Source organism: Ciconia boyciana, chromosome 1 (assembly GCF_034638445.1).
Source record: "Ciconia boyciana chromosome 1, ASM3463844v1, whole genome shotgun sequence".
Taxonomy (NCBI): domain Eukaryota; kingdom Metazoa; phylum Chordata; class Aves; order Ciconiiformes; family Ciconiidae; genus Ciconia; species Ciconia boyciana.
The window spans coordinates 44,296,209-44,313,348 of record NC_132934.1 but is presented as its reverse complement, the minus strand read 5'-3'; the positions used below and the strand labels follow the sequence as shown (position 1 = coordinate 44,313,348).

The 17,140-nt window shown below is 42.3% G+C and overlaps 1 protein-coding gene across 15 annotated transcripts in view; it reads right to left on the bottom strand.

Moving 5' to 3' along the window:
* SYT1 (synaptotagmin 1) overlaps positions 1-4,352 on the bottom strand; it is a 359,624-nt gene extending 355,272 nt beyond the window's left edge. For 9 of the 15 annotated variants that reach the window (XM_072864261.1, XM_072864176.1, XM_072864203.1 and 6 more), the window contains exon 1: positions 3,991-4,351. The gene's annotated coding sequence lies outside the window, so the exon portion shown is untranslated. Of the gene's footprint in view, positions 1-3,990 lie in introns of all 15 variants that reach the window. The other 6 variants (XM_072864251.1, XM_072864194.1, XM_072864221.1 and 3 more) reach the window with 2 other exon arrangements.
* Positions 4,353-17,140: the final 12,788 nt, after the last annotated feature.

Below are 17,140 nucleotides of genomic sequence, written 5' to 3'. Positions count from 1 at the left end.
TTCTGGTGACACTTTTTAAAATTTCTATGGTCTTCTGTTTAAAAGAACCATATAAATATTAGCAGCTTATCAGATAACTACACCACACAGGAGACATTATAGATTTACTTTGTGTTCTGACACATTTCTCCCAGCACCTTTAGGGATGGCTAGAAAAGAGAAGCAGCATCCTGAGCTGGCAAACCTCTGAGAATTTAAAAGATGGCAGCATCGTTCCCTCTAGGATGGAGAAGTGTTCAGTGCCCACTGTTCTGGGGAAATACCTCCAGACTAGTAGTGATAAGAAAACAGGCTAAGAAAAATAATCAACTCCCTCATAAGCATTTATAGTAAACAGAAGACCCATGAAATGCTACTCATTAAGTCACTGAGGAAAAAACAACAGAAAACAAAAGCTAGACTACTCTAAAACATTCTGATTAGAAATTTGTCAAAAGTAATGCTTAAGGAGATGTTTTTATTATAGCTCATATCTAGCTTTCAGTCATTATATGCTTCAGGAAGTTGTTTTTTTTTTTGTTATTTAATCCAGACAACTTTTTCCACGCACTGCTTGTACAAGTCACTTGGCTAGTCCCCATAGTCCCTAAAAGAGATTGCCTGTAGCCTGCTCTTATCCTCTCACCAGAAGAAATCATGAAAAACTCTTGTCAGTTGTCCTCCTCCTAATGCATTCTGCTTTGATATCTGGTATTTCTGTAAAAGATAGAACAGTATAACCAGCATTTCCTAGTCCCCCCTCTTACTGGGGTGTATTAGGAAGGAGTAAAGCCTACTCTAGCAAAGACGATATTTGTACATAACGAAAATATTTGTTAACATAATGCTTTGTTTATTCAGTCTTGCAAATGCTTTTATTTTAACTCAAGTATCTTTAGTAAATGTCAGTGGTAAACACAAACTCATAGTTGGCTAACAAGCCTCCCTTATGTGTATTTCTAATTAAGCTTCTTCCTAGATACCAAGTAATGTTTAAAACAAACATTCTATAGAGAATCAAAGTATGAAGTATTTCTCTTTGTGAAACTGCACATTTATATGGGCATCACCAGCAGAGGGAAGGAGATCATGGTATCCATGCGTAATAATTCATCCATGCTTTTCTTCTGGATATGCAGAAATATCTTCTTGTCCTTTTCAATTGTATTGCAAACCTTGATGTCTCTTCCACAGCAGGTAATACGAGGTTGGTGCACTCTTCATTCAGAACACAGTTCCCAGTAAGAATTTATCTGTGCGTTGAAATGCGTATACAAATATAAAACCACACACATTCACACATAAGTATTTTTAAAATCGTAATCAGACTGCTGAATGGACAAGAAAAGACTGCGACATTCTAAATAAGGGCTTCATTTTCATGTGAGGAAACATCAATTAACTGAGTTCTGTTCGGCTGAGTGGCTTAAAAACTTCTGCCGAGACCCTAAGCTGCTCCTTCTTTTTACTTATTGCAGCCAACCCTGCCAAAAGACCATAAAAATTGATTTTATGTTTCCGGTCTCTCTACGCTAGCTGGAAAAGTATAGATTTTCTTCCTAGGTTTCTGACAAACAGAACCTTCCCTTATCTCACACCTTCTCAACTACTACGCTAACCAACGCTGAACAACTTCTGGACTCTTATATCTGATTTAAGTTATGATTAAGGTAAGAGAACATTTCAGATGATTGTTAAATCAAACACTGTTTTGTATCTATGGTTTTAAAGGGCCCCTCACCTGTCAGCGTTACAGAGAAGACTATCCCACTTGCAGTGCTGTGGCATACGCAGTAAGTGATTATTTTTCACATTTGTTCTGGGGAAGTGTTAGAACTGCACTGTTAGTCTGTGAGCTACCTCTTTAAATTCCAGTATCAATCCTTAAAATGGATTTAGCATCTTTTGCATCAAACATTAATAAGGCTCACTTAGGCACTCTTAATGTGAAGGAAAATTGGGCTTGTATGAAATGGCTACACTGGAACATTTCATGCTTTTGCAAGTGCAGGAGTATGATTATTTCCTACAGTATGTCATTATCTTCTGCCCTGTGGTTCTTTTTTAAATTATCTCTTCTCACGCAAGCTGCCTACACTATGTTTTTAAGCTATATAGTTTCCAATTTATGAATTGCATGCATGCAAATTTTGAGCAACTATACCACAAGCCAAGTAATAGACCACATTAAAGTATATTCCCCTCGGACACTACTAATAGAACTACAATTCCTAAAAGCTTGTAAGAAAAAAAGATGCATATTTGACTCTCAAGACATAAAATCAGGTCATTTGTTTCCAAGATAGACAAGAAAATACTATTCTAGACACACGTGGAATCTCCTTACGCTTCTCCTGAGCAGGTTTATTTAAGCATGGCAGGAGATGTCATTGCATATACTCACAGAGCAAATTAGCTTGCTGCCTACTTGTCCTTGTACCCAAAAAACTCCCCCTCCCCTTTTCAGGGTCACTCCTAAAACAATGGCTCATCTGTAACTAGCCGTCAACCCACCAGGGAAAGAAGTCTCCCCTTGGGTCTACAACTATCATCTTCCGTTTCTTAGGATGAAGTAAGTCGCTCAGACAATAAAGCGGTTTAAACAGCACGTAACAGATTAACACACAACACGGATGGCACACTGCATAGCCGCTCAGAGGATCAATATCGGCGTGGCTGATTAGTCGTCTAGTTGTGGTCTACAACACGTACGTGTAGCTAAAATTACTCTACTGACCTTTGTGCAGAAAATATTATTTCAGAGACGGTGAAATATTGTTGCACTACAGGATTTTGCATTGAGTTTACAAGGTAATAAACACAGAACTCCTTCTTCTTCACCCACAAATGGCTATTAAATAAGGAAAATAAGACTTGACATCCCCCGGACAATCAAAAGAAATGATTTATTTGAATGCCAACATCTGTCTCAATATTGTGGCCAAGTGCTTTTCTGTGCTCATTTAGGACTCCACTTGGAAAGCTTTTCAGTTACATTTACCTAGAGATTTCTCTCTACCACTTCCCATCTGACAGGAATCACTCAGCTGGGTCTGATGAATAATAGCAAAAGGCAGCCTGTATCAGAGATGATTGAATTACAGATTGTTGAAAGTGCCATAAAGGCTCATTCCAATGACTACATTTAATTTCCTTACTATACTGAGTACCAGAAGCTGGTACTCATTTGATATCTTTATTTCAGAAGACTGGAAACAAAAGAAATATTAACATTCTTTGCCACTTTCTTACTACTCTGCCTCGGAGAGTTTGATAGGCGAAATTAACTTTTAAGCAGAGCGCTGATCCCCCTATCCATACCGTGCGCGCATACGAACCGGACCACAACGTACCCCAAACCAGAGCGAGGCGGGCGGTATTAAATAAGATGAAGGAAATAATGTCCGAGGACACGAAATGAAATTGCACGGAGAGAAAACGCATTAGCTTGACAGCCCTTCTAAGTAATGGAGGAAAGGCTCTTTGTAAATTGATACACAAATGATTAGATTTTGCCCTGCGGGCAGGAGGAGCGGGCAGCGCTCGGGGGCCGGTGCGGGGGGCGGCACGGCCCCCTGCCCCCCGCCGGGACGGACCACCCTGCCGAGGGCGGGGGCACGGCGGCGGCGGCAGCCAGGTGAAAGCCGGAGAAACAAGTTGGCCCGGCGGCCGCCTCGGCGCCGGCTCCGGGCAGCGGCGGGGAGGGATGGAGAGCGGGCGGGCGGCGGGCGCCCCGCTCCCGCAGCCGGGGCGGGGGGCGACGGCGGAGCACCGCGGCGGCGGGGGGCGCGGGCGCCCCCTTTGTCTGAGCCGCCCCCCCGTAACCGCGCCCCCGCCGGGAGCGCCCCGGGGGCGGGCCCCCGCCTCCCGGCAGCCGCGGGCAGAGCCGCCGGGCAGGCGGCGCCGCCAGCCGCCCCCGGAGCATGTGCTCTGCCCCCCGCCCGGCGAGTCCCCCCACCCGAGGCGACGCCGCCCGGGCGCGGCGGCGGGCGGCCCCGAGCGCTGCCTTACCTGGCAACCGGGGCGGGCGCAGCCGTCTCGTCCTGCAGCCTCTCCCCGCGGCGGCACCACGCGCGCCCGGGCCCCTCCCGGGGCGAGGCTGCGGTGCGCGGCGGGGTGCGCGGCGGACCGCCCCCGCGCACGGCAGGCAGGCTGCCGCTCCCCAGCCCCCTGCGCTCGGCGGGCTGGCGGCGCGCCGGGCGTTAAGTTTCAGCGGCGGCAGCGGCCGCCGGCGGGCAGGGCAGGGCAAAGCAAGGCAAGGCGGGCAGGGAGGCGGAGGCGGCACGGGGGCTGCGCGGCGCCGGGAGCGCCGCCACACTGCAGCGTCTCTAGGAATCCCTCCCGCGAGAGGCAGCCCATCACCCCCGGCCCGCCGCCCTCATTGGCTGGGGGGCGGGGAGACGGGCTCCGCCAGCCAATCGCCCGGCGCCCAGCATGGGTGGAGCCGCCGCGCCGGCCTCGCCCATCCCGCGGCCGCGCGGTCCCTGTCCGCCCCGTCGGGCGGGGCCGGCAGCGGCAGGCGTGGGAGGAGGAGGAGGAGGAGGAGGAGGATGGTGAGGGGGAGGAGGAGGAGGAGGAGGGCATCCCCGCGCATGGCGGCCAGGGCTGGCACCGCGGCCCCCGGGGCCGCCGCGGGGCCGCCGCCGGGCGGCACGAGGCGCTGTGCCACAGACACAGCGGCCGTCGGGTGACCCGGGTGCCCCGGGCAGGGCGCGGCGCCGGCCCCGGGCCGTCAGGGCGGCGGTGCGGTGGGAAGCGGAGGCGGCGGCGACCCCCGCCAGGCGCTGCCGCTGCCCCCCGGTCCTCGGTCCTGTCAGCGAGCCTGCGGTGCGCGGCCCTCCCGCTGCGGCGGGCCCTTGGGCAGCCCGCCCCGGGCAGTCGCGACGGAGCGGTGAGTCGTAATTGGCGTCTGTGGCTTAGGCGATAGCAGACCGTATCGCGTGTTCAGGTAAGGACATGCAAGGGTTAACTTAATTCCCTTGATCCATCCACTCTGAACTGGAGCTTTGATTAACATTGGTCTGCAAAATGTAACTATAACAAATTCAATTAAGGGAAGCACATTTCTTCAACTTTTAATTAGATCTACCCTATTTGTCTAATGTTTAATATAACATAAAACACTGCTCAGGTTCCAGAGGGAAATGGAAATAGATTTAGATGTAAGTTTAGCTTTTAAAAACACAACAGACTGAAGTTCTTTGTTCCTCAGCATATATATATATCGATAGATAATATATATTATCTATACCCTCAAAGGCACAGGAGGAGAATATAACTTTATCTGCAAAATTGTAAAAATAATCGTGATATTTATGTAAGCATTTCCCATAACCTTTAATTGGCCACAGGGTACCAAACATACAGGTTCCAGCCCAGGCTTCGTGCACAGTAGTACAGGATGCTGCTGAATTACAGTTCTTCTAAGAAAACAAGTAGTTATGTATTCCACAACCATTTAGTTGGTTTCACTTAGTACAGGAGAATGAAAGTTATCTATCTAAATCATAGCTTAATATGATAAATAGCAAATGTTGGCAGAGAGGGGATCCCCTATGCCATCGTTAGCAGGTAACTGAGAAAGTCGAGAAGCTCCCAGGCACGTCTCAGAAGTGATTTACTATGCCTTCAACAGAACCTCGTCCTGCCATTACCCACCCATGCTTTTGTGGTGGGATTTGCCTCTAAAAATCACAGCCCTTTTCCAGTTCAGTTCAAATATACATTTTCTGATCCCATCAGTGCTGGACATGTGCTCTTAGGTCTGTTAGTCACAATATGAGTCTTTCTTGTATGGGCAGGTAAGGTCGTGAGAGGGAAAAGGAATGCAAATACCAGCTCTTGCTGAGCTACGGAAAGGAGGAGCCACCATAAGTTAAACTGCATATGCAGAAGAGGTCACCTGTGCCCAGATTACCCTGTATGATTTTAAAATGTGGCTGTTTTCTCTCTCCCAATGCAACAGATATCAAGGACTCTTTCCTCTAGGATCATTTATCTGGTCAGTTAAAAAACCCACACCTTTCAATGCTAATAATTATGAGGACTTGATGCTGTGTTTCTATCAGCCACACAGCCCGAAGTCTGTGGGAGTCTGGCATTTGCAAGGCATGACACATCATGCCCTGTCTTAGTATTTGAACAAAGACAAGAAACATCATTTAAGCCCGATGGCCCTCTCTTTAGGGTATAGACAGTAAGGAACAGAAATGCTGTCTAGCAGCAGCCCTGAAGAGTATACCATCACTTTCTCACTCTGACTGTGGTAGTCCATACATGATTATTCTGCTAGATTAAAAAAAGAAATAAATAAAAACAAAAGGGCAGGTGTGGTAGGGCTGGGAGGGTGGTGGGAGAGATTTCACCTAATCTTTTCTGAGTTTGGTAATTTGCAATGGAGAAATTGCTGCAAAAGTTGCATTCCTTCTAGCACACATACTTCCTTCAGTGCCTTTTGGGCCCAAAAGCTTGTTCATACAGAAGGGGGTCTCCTGTCCTGTCAGCAAGTTTTATTTCACTGCTGCAAGTTATGTTAATTAAACCCAAGGAAGTTGTGAAACTTGAAGGATGACATACATGTCCTGAATGGACAAGGATGTTCTAGAAGAGCTCCGGAGCCATTTGATGAATGCTTGGAGTGCTAGCCAAATGCTAGCCACTAAACTCATGAAACACAGATCATTGTATTTATTATTGTTATTGTTATGTCTTCCACAGTTGTGTTCAGGGAAGAAGAAGGTATCCTATCATGAGAAAAAAAGAAGAAACGTGCAAATCCAGAAGAAATGATGTTCTAAACCCAAGGCCTATTTTGTTTTGGTTTTTTAATGTGCATTAGTGCATCAAAAGAGAATTTTAAATAGTGTCTACCATTCAGAAGTTCCATCAGGAATCCTACTAAGTACAAATGAAGAACCAGGCTCTGTTATATCCTTCATATCCCTTGTTTCTAATTTAGACTTTGACTGAGCCAGAGGTACAGCAGCATCTGGGAAGAATCCGAATAAAAAAGCAAGACCAGAAATGATGCAATGTTTGTCTTTTTGCCATTTTTATTTTTTACTCTCTGTGTACTATGACTTCAAGATAAAACCTCAAGATTAGAAAGCAATAGGAGCCATAAAAACTATGTTTTGAAAGTAAAAGACTCCTGCTTGCTCTCTCCATAAAGAAGGAGAAAACCTGGGCCAAAGCCAATGAAACCAAAATATTCTCAAGCCTGTCCTGGCAAGTTTTATGGCATATAAAGAGCAGATACTAGAATGACAGTCACTGAACTGAGGCAAATTCAGGAGCAACAGCAATTGTAGCACATCAAAAACAGCAGTCAGGGCTCTGGCTTTGGGCCCAAGCTGCCGTTCTTTTGTACGTCAGCCTTTGTGTGACCAAGTATCACAACCGCCACAATTAGATGTACAGGACGGGAAGTCGGGCAAATCATGAGGGCAAATCAGCAGCAGGTGAATAAGTAAATGATATTGGTGGCAAGTTAATTTACTTATCACGCAGAATTTAGAACTGTAAACTATCAGGGATTGAACTGTGAGTGTCATGATGAAATTATTCACTGACCTTGTGTTGCACAAGATCACAGGTACCTATTTTTAACAGAAAGATTCTTTTACTTTTTTCTCCATTGTCATGTTATTTTATTCCTATTTTTTGTTTGGTTTGGTCTTTTCTATCCCCAAGTTTTTCAATTTGAGAGTAGTTTGTATGCCTGAAGACAAAGGAATTGGCTTTTGCTTAGGGAGATGGGAGAAATGAAGTTCCGATTGCATGAGTTCAAGCACGCGTTTCTGAAACTTCTTTTAGCAAATGAAATGCCCACTCTTGATTGTGTTTTTTTCCCAGTCGACTGGGAATCCAAGGCCTGGTATGTACAGCTGAAAATTAAAAACCTGGAATCCCATTTTAGGGCGCTGTCATCCCACCCTTGATTTCAGTGAAGCTTCCACAGTATATAGTGGGTGATGATGATGTATTTAGAAGGCACATTCTTAGTCAGGAAGCCAAGCCGGCATCAGGAGAACATGAAAGACATGAAAGCAAAGTGAGAAAGCTAAGTCCCAAAAGTGAGAATTAACCTTCAGTAAAATGAATAAATACTGTACACAACTAACAAAAGCGTCGTGTGAAGTAGGTCTTTGAAGATGATTTTTGGAGCAATGTGTGAGATTATGAGTTAGATAGAGGGAGTGGAGAACAAGTGTTGGGGGTTTGTTTTGGTTTTAATTCTAGCTAAAAATCAAAGGGTAAAAGCAAAGAACTTGTTAGTCCACTGACTGATGTTTGTCTCAATGTGTCATTTGATTTCATTGTTTTCTTGTGTTTGATCGGTACACATCTGCTGCTGCTTCTAAGTTGTTTAGGCAGAGATGGTCTCTTTTAATCTGCATTTGTATAGCAGCTAACACAGAGAGCTCCTACACTGCGCCCAGGGCTCCTGGACGCTGCGGCAGCATAAGTGAAAATGAAAACAGAAATACTCTGTTAGGAGGGAGTGTTCAAGTGTAGTCAAACCAACCTGCATATGTTTTGCACAGATGTCAGCTGTGTAATGCAAGGACAGATCTGAGTCAGTGTCAGTCTGTTCCCCTGTAGATGGTGCCCCTAGTTCAGGGGTTTTCTTTTGGGTTGATGACTCTGCATCCCTAATCTTCCTCTTCGTTTGAACAGCAGTTATCTCCAAAGTGGTGCTCAGGGTGGTACTCCAGAAAAACAGCATTTTCAGTGCAGGTAGGATGAACTGGACTGAAGTCCTGGTTTTCTTTTCAGGCAGAATCTACTATATAAAATGACAAACTACTTAACTGTAGCTTCCAGAGTGCCCAGATGTTGTCAGTCTTCAATCCTACCCTATGGTGGTAAGCATTAATTATGACTTCCCCAGTGTAAAATTTCTAATCACTGGTAAGCATATGCATCATATGAATGACTGTGTAATAAAAAGAATGGAAAGAAGGACTTCTAATTTGATTTTGTGGAGCTGATCTTCACAAAGCAGGAGGAAGAGCTGTGTTACCTCTGTCAGTGTTACCTCTGAGGAAAGGGTTGAGATTTAAACAAGGTCTTTTCAAATGGATACGCATGATTGTCACAATGTGCATAAGAAGTGTCCTTGTCATTCCATTGTCTCCAATACAAAATAGGGATAACTCTGTTTGGAGAGACTCAAACGAATTGCCTGTGTAAGTGCAAAATATGCTTAAATTTACACCAACCTGAGAGTGGAGTGAGGGTGAAGATATGTATTAGAATATATTACTGAAATGTAGGTAAAACCTTAGAAGACTTCAGGCTTCCTGAATTTCATGTCTCTAATTTGAGATGTCCACAAAACCTTCAGCATGCAGCAGACATACAACAAAGATCGCCCAAAAAGTCAGCCCAGCCATGAAGCGTGGCAAGTGCTACCATGTAGCTATGCAGAGTAGGCCAAGAACATCCGTGTGAAGAAAAAATGGGATAGAGTTACTAGAGTAAAAAAACAGTTAATGCATTTTAAATGTCAGAAAATACTTTTGAATATTAGTAGCCTGATAAATAAATTCTCAAGGGAGTTTGTTTTCATTTAGCTCACGCAGTCATTTCATTCAAAGGCACAGTGAAATTACCCTAGTATTTATATTTAAAATGCCAAACCATAGAGGTGTCAGGATTTTTTTTTTACAGTAGTCACCATTTCATAATATTTTCTGTCCTTTTTTAAAAATGTATTTATTTTTCTTACAGAAATGCAGTCACTGTACAATTCTGATGTTTAGACTACTGTTGGGCCTAAAAGCTTGCAAAACACATGGCTAAATGAACTGGAAATTATATGTCATTAATATAATTAGGAGAGAAGAATTTTTAATTTCGCTTTATTCCTAGCTATGTTTTAGCCAGTATGCAATATGGTAAACTAGTTACCTCTGGCAGTTCTGTCTGTCAGCAGCACCATTTTGTTTGCAACCTAAAGGGCTTGTTTTGTTTCCCGTATTGCTTTTTATATAGCATATGCCATAGCCTTCAAATTACATGAGTATAAGAAGGGAATAGAGCTCTCTGACTGTAACAATGTTGTTAAGATGATAAGGTCAGTGGTAATGTCTCTTCTCCAAACCTTGATAGATATTTATCCAAGTCAAAGCTGAATTTTTAATCATTACGGTATGTTAATGTAAAAAAAAAGACTTTCTTGTTTTTTAAAAACTTTGACAAACTAAAAATAAATCCTACCCAGTGAACCTAATTCTTCTCCCAGTTACACAGGTATAAATCTGTAGTAAGACCTGCTGTCTTAAAAAGCACAGTTTCCACGACTGCTGTCTTCTATAAATCAAGCTATCTGAGAGACCTAAAGAAGTTAATGTAGCAATGCATAATTTTAATTCAAGTCCTGAGTTTAAGTATGAAGTTTTAAGGGAACAGAGACTCCAGTTGCACACTGGGGACATAGTTTCTTCCTTGCTCAATAGTTCTTACTTAGTCTGAGGCAAGACCATCTTCCCCAGCTGCTCATAAATCTGTGAATGAGAATCCCCTATCACCTTCCTAGTTTTTTGCTTTTGACCTCTTTAGTTGCCAGTCCTCTTACATCCCTTCTTTGTCCTTCCTGTTCATCTGAGAATACATTTTGTGATAACATTGCCAATCCTAAGTGAGAAATGATCTTGACAATCGCAATCATCCTCTTCACCCTTGACATTAGACCTGTTTCTGCAAGAAACAGGATTGTTCCTTTTCTCTTAGGGATGGAGGTAAAGGCTGCAGTCAGAATTATATGACTGATGATGAAGTACAATAATAGATTGTTCCCTGCTGAGGAATGGAAAACTCACTAAGCCATTGGTTTGTTTTTAATTCTTGTTTGTATGTGAACAGGAGTAACTAGTCAGGAATGTTATTTAATGGATAGAATTAAACATAAAAATAAAAGAATGAAAACAGTCTAAAAAGCAATTTAGGACAGAGATGATAAAGTATAAAGATTCTCATCACTAGAAGCTCATCCTTGCCCACACTGAAATTGGACTAAGAGCTTGCTAGCTTAAGCTCAGTAATTTGATCCTAGGGAAAAGTTCAGCCCAGAGGAGTGTTTGGTACTAATTAGTTTAAGGATTTTGGCCAATATCTTCTTGTCCTTAAGTGTGGATTTTCAAAGAAATGGTGATTTCATATGGTCTTTGATGTTGGAACTCTAAATTAAAATGTTCTTTCTAAAGATGAGAGCCTAGATTAAGTTATTCGAAGACTTACAGTGGACTCCTCCATGCCTTAACTTTCTTCCTTCTGCTGGAATCTATAACCCACACTTTCCCCACCATAATCACAGAAAGGCATTATAATCATTATTCCTTCATAAATATGAAGGTATCTGCAGAATAACCTCAGGGATTTATTAGAGCAACAGTCATTCCTCCTAAGTTTAAAAAGGCCTGTTCAATACTAACGTTTTTCATTAACTAAGTCTTCACTTTGGCTTTCCCTCTGAAAGTTATTAAGCTTTATCTCTGACCAAATTGATTTTTTTTAAGGAAACTGGTCATGCCATTTTTGTCTTACAGGGGTTCATAAAAATGTCAACATTTGACTTTTTCCAAAAGATTTATATTAGTTTGCCTTCCCTTGTACTCTAATTTAAATAGGACTTGTTTGATTTTTCCTGCAGTCACTTCTCCTAAAAAATACTTGACAGTTTTCTTTGAGGAATAAAGGTTATTTGCTGAAGTTGTTTACAGTTTAATTGCCAGTTTAATTACAATCTAATGTCTCGTTTACTGTGACACACTCTACTCTGCAGGCTGAGCTGCGATAGATTACGGGAGTCACAAAGGCAATAGATTCACCTTTGTCCGGAGTTGGGCAGTCTCATGCTGTTGCCAGCAGAGCAGCCCTGAAAAACGGCACCGACCCTCTAGTGATGATCGGAACATGAAAAATGTTCTGACCAAACATACTGTGGGTATTTCAATATTGTTGCATTTTCGCACTCCCAGATTTTGCCACGGACTCGTAGTCCACTGACTTTCTGTACTGCCTATATGTTCATGAAGGCGTTCGGGGGCTGTCCTAGAAAAGGCATCTCATAGCATGAGTACAGAGACTAGCTGATGCTTTTGGCATGTTTTGGCTGTCTTCACTATGGATGCTATCATACTATGTCTGGGGAGCTTATAGTCCTCCAAAAGGATCCCAGCAACTTACGTACCCTTATGCAAGGACCTCTAACCCTCACTGCCATACTACAAAGAGCTGTATTTGTAGTATACAGACCATCCATTTGGGGTTCTGTTTCTATTTCTGGTGCTGGTTAGAGAACTATGTGAGAACAAAGATTTGTTGTATCCAGGTGCTAAATTTCATAGTCAGGAGGGTTTACTGCTAATAACATGTAGTGATGGATTTATAAAATAACTTAGATTGGGAGGGACCTTTAGGGGTCATCTGCTCCAAGCACATGCTCAAAGCAGATCCAGATAGAACAGGTTCCTCAGGGCTTTGCTCAGACAAGTTCTGAGTGTCTGGAAGGATGAAGGTTCCATAACCATCTAGGTGGCCCTCCACTAGCCTCATCCAAGATGTCAGTGTCTTCCTTGTACTGCAATGCCTGAAACTGACATAGCACTCCAGATGTGGTCTTACAAGTACTGAATAGAAAGAGTCCCTTGACCTACTGGCTTTTCTCTTGCTTGCTGATACAGCCAAGGATGTAGTTGGCCTTCTTTCCTGCAAGGACACACTGCTGATTCATGTTCATGGTTCAGAGTCACAGCTATAAATTGAAGAACTGAAAGGCTGTGCATGTGCCTGCCCATCCTTGATTAGAACCAGTGAAAAATGGGGCAGCTTCCCACACCTGCTTCATGAAATCTGTGTCAGGGAGGCCATGAGCCGACCTCTGAGGGGCCATGACCATCCCTCCTGTTATAGAGCTGTATCTCCTAGGGTGATGATCACCGGGTGATATGAACACCATTTATGGCTCTGAAAAGTTAAGGAAACTCTATAATGCCTGGCTCTGGAGGAGTATAGGGATTCCTCTGAAACCATTCAGTCATGGATGATATAGAGGAGGTCTGTGTGCATCTCTGTGATCTTGACAGAAGATTCTCCTAGCTCAAACTAATGACCAAGAATGACTAAACTTGAAGGGGTAGTGACTTCCTTTTTAGATCAGGAGCTTCAGAGGAGTATGCCAAACACTGGGGAAATGTGATTATTCTTGTCCTGAAATTCACTGTCATCCTGAAAACCTGCTTTCAGCTGTTCCAGGCCTGGAGAGGGATGTTGTTCCACTAGCTGGAATTAATTTCATTTGTTCAAAGTTGCCAGACAGCAATGGGTAGACTGCACTCAGATGTAGCTATGACCCTGTCTACCCTGGTAGGAGGTTAGGACTTGCTTAACAGAATCTGTCCTGGTTCTCCTGGTGGATGAATTGAAATGAATGACCACTCACAGGCAGGATGTCTGCAGAGCAAATTCAGGGTGCCTGTGATGCGCTGTGGGCTTTGGGAAACAGAAAGCATGCCTGTATTTGGGACAATTACAGCGTGTGTTTGAAACAGATATTGAGTGTCAATAAATGCAAAATAATGGTCTACAATGATCTATAACTACTAAGATTTTGTAGTCAGGGGAAACCAATGTGGGACACAATGTGCCTCCTTGATGCATTCCACAGATCGCAGCAATGTGGATGCAGCTGGTGCACGCACCTTGGATGGAAACTTCAGTGTGCGTCAAGGTGCTGCTTCCAAGGACAGTACAGACTTAGTCCATGAACCACCTTTGCAAAAGTATATGTAGCATGTATATGCAACTCTTCTTGTAGTCCGTGAATCACTTTTGCAAAAAAATATATATTATATATATACCACTCTTGTTGTAGATCTAGATCTATGCTTATGTTTTTCATGTTCATTCATGTAATTCAACCTTGGAGTAGGTATCTCAGCACCTTTTCGTTGCTTGCTCTTTCTACCTTCTGATCATACATTGGAAACTTCCTTTCCAAGCTGTCAGGCACAGATTCATACAGACATGGGAGGATGGTACCTATATTTTCTACAATGAAGTGTTATGATCTCTATGCCTTCTAATATTCTTACCTCTACTACAGCAGTAGGAAAGCTAGTATAGCATTAGTAAAGCTAGTATAGAGTAGTAAAGCTAGTATACCAGTAGTAAAAATAAAATAGAAAATTAATATAAATTTAAATAAAATATTATATTTTGTAATGTAAAACAAAAATAGTGTATAAAGTAAAATAAAATAGTAAAGTAACAAAGCTAGTATAGCAGTAATAGAATAGTATAAAGTATATATACCATGGCAGTATAGTATAAAGTAAATAAAATAGTAAAGCTAGTCTAGCAGTAGTAAAGCTAGTAGTAAAGCTAGTATAGCAATGAAGAGACTAGTCTCTTGGCATGGAGAACATACTCAAAGTTGGAAGTTTGTTTTGGAATTGGACGGGGTTTTGTGCTGTCTGGAAAAAGATGAAAAGGGCTCTTCCCAATATTATTTTTAACTTCAAGGGGTTGCTGGAATACCCTGAAGCAACCTTAAAATATGCAAGTCTTTCACTTTCTAGAACTGTGTTTTTAATACAATTTCAGTAACAGTTCCTTCTATAGTACTTTTCCTCCAGAAAACTGTGTATATTTATTCTTCGGTTAATAAATATATCAAATTCATTCTTCCATGATAGAAAGTATAACAGAGTAATGTTTGCCTTCAGTTCATACCACTTGAGCCAGAGCTGGAGAGTTGGCTGAATTAGAACTCTCCTAATAAGCCACAGAGAAGTCACTAATATCATGACCAACATAATCTCTGCAGCTGTTGCTGGAACCATCAGCACTATCTTGGATCAAATATTCTTACTATTTGTCATCAATATCCTCTGCCTCAGGATGTCATTTCTAAGGTGATTTTCTCATCTTTTTTTTTTTTTTTCATTTTTGGTTTCTTATCTTGACTTCTTTATCTTTGCCATAATATTTACAATGTTCCACACAGGAACTGTAATTAAACCTTTTTTTGCTCTGTGCCTTCAGCCTCTAATGCACTGTATAATGTTATAGTCCTAAAGTAGAAGAGTCAGAGTCCACTAATGTAAACTTCTGGGAAGGTTTCCAGAAGTACATTCTGATTTGAATCATGTAATCAATTGCACTGACATAAGACTATGCTGATAATGGTGTACCAAGATCTCTCTGCAGATATCATGGGAAACTGGGACTTTTGTGACTTAGAAATTGTAAAATGGAGCTCTTGGTGAAAGAACCCAGGTAATCTGATGTCTGAGGATGCTTATGACCAGTTCTCTTTCCACTTCTTCATAACTGAACCCATATCTATTTTTAATTGTTATGTAAATATGTGTATTATCATTTAAATGAAGGTAATTCAGATATGTTCTGGCTTTTGTTCTTCATAGTGTAAGAGATATGTTTGGCTGTGGGAGTAGAGGGGTTTTGGTTGTGGTTTTTTTTAATTTAATTTCCATGTCTTGTTTGTATTTAACTGTATCATTTTACTCCCAGTTCTCTAAAGTTCTTCCTCCATTTTTCCTTTCCTAACACCACGTGTAATATTTAAATTGCATTTGAACTAGACATCCTGTATGTGACTCACTCTATACAGATTGCATTATTTAGCGTAAATTTTCCATTACTAAACTCCTCAAAAATCCATTGCTTACAAGATGACTGACAGTTTTGGGACATGTCCTTACTGTTTTCTGTTTGGACATTTTAATGGTCTCAAGGCGGGTTTAATAGAACCTATACTTTTCCAATTAAAACTAATTTAGGAGTGTGAAGCTAGTTTGATCTTTGACTATCCTAACTTCTCAGATTCAAACCTTTTAGTTAAATGCCTTAATTGGCTTCTGGTCCTTTACATATTCACTTGATGGCATTGACCCCAAGAATAGTGGGGGTCACTTGAACATGCTATTCTAGCCTAATTTAATGTCAGCCTGTATGGCTACACAGAAGCTGCTGAACCTCAGCTTCCTTTCTAGAAATTGCCTTTATATTTTTTGGTATCCCCTTGACAGATACTGTTAATGCATCATTCAGCTTTAAACCAATGCTTACACTAAAAATAGAATAAATTTTACATCTGTATAGTTACACTTTGCTTTAAAGCGAATTTACTGCTTTTTCTTAACATCCAAAGAAGACCATTGCTTGTGGCAGCAAAAAGCTCTATGTTTCTAAAAATGGTTTCACTTGTTTTCACACCTTGAGGATTCAGGTTGTGTGTTACCTTGGCAGAACCAGTCTGATGTTAAAACTAAGGAAGAGTTGGAACCTGTGTTCCAGACACAGAGATGTGTGCTTAGAGAAAGGCCATCATGCAGTGGGAAGAAGCCACAGTTTTACACAGGGTCAAATTTACCTAAGAATGGAGATCCACAGTGCTCTTATTGATGCTCAGTCTCTAATGAATTGAAGAAAGATGGCTGATCTGAAAATGGCAGATTCCCAGTGGAACTGCACTGGAAATGCAAGATGGTAGGGAAGTGGAGGAGGGCACACTGTAGATTCCGGTTTCTATACTATGGCTGTGTCTGTGCCAGGATGCCCTGACTAGCACAGTTTTGTCGAGGTTGGGTTTGTGGGGTGTAGGCAGGGCTCCAGGTGATACAACATCCTGCTGCTTCTGGGCTTGGGAGAGTAAGTCTAACCCCACTCCATTGACCAGTGTCTTGGGTAAGAAGCTTAGAGATCGCATTCATATCAGAGCTGTGCCCTCCTCAGACAGTTTCTGCCATAATGGCTATAACATGAATACCAATCAGAAAAGATTCAGTTTTAAAAACTGATTTGCATGAAGCCTCTCCCAGCAGCTGTCAGTAGCTCCTAGGTTGGGCTCGAACCGCATAACATCCTGCTCATATACTAACTCTCCGATGTTTTCTGTTATTAAAATGCCAGTCATATTATATCACTAGAACACGTTTAGCATAACTGTTTTGCATTGGCATCCATATGTTTCTAATGTTTGTTCTGCATATCCCCTTCTCTCTGATTCCACCATGATTTCAGTCTTCTTTTCTACCATTTTTGTTTTTCAATAATTTGTAGCTTGTAGTTTGAAAGTCGGTCTGCTTATCTTTTAAAGCAGATCTCTTTCTCTTTCAAATCAGAAGAAGAA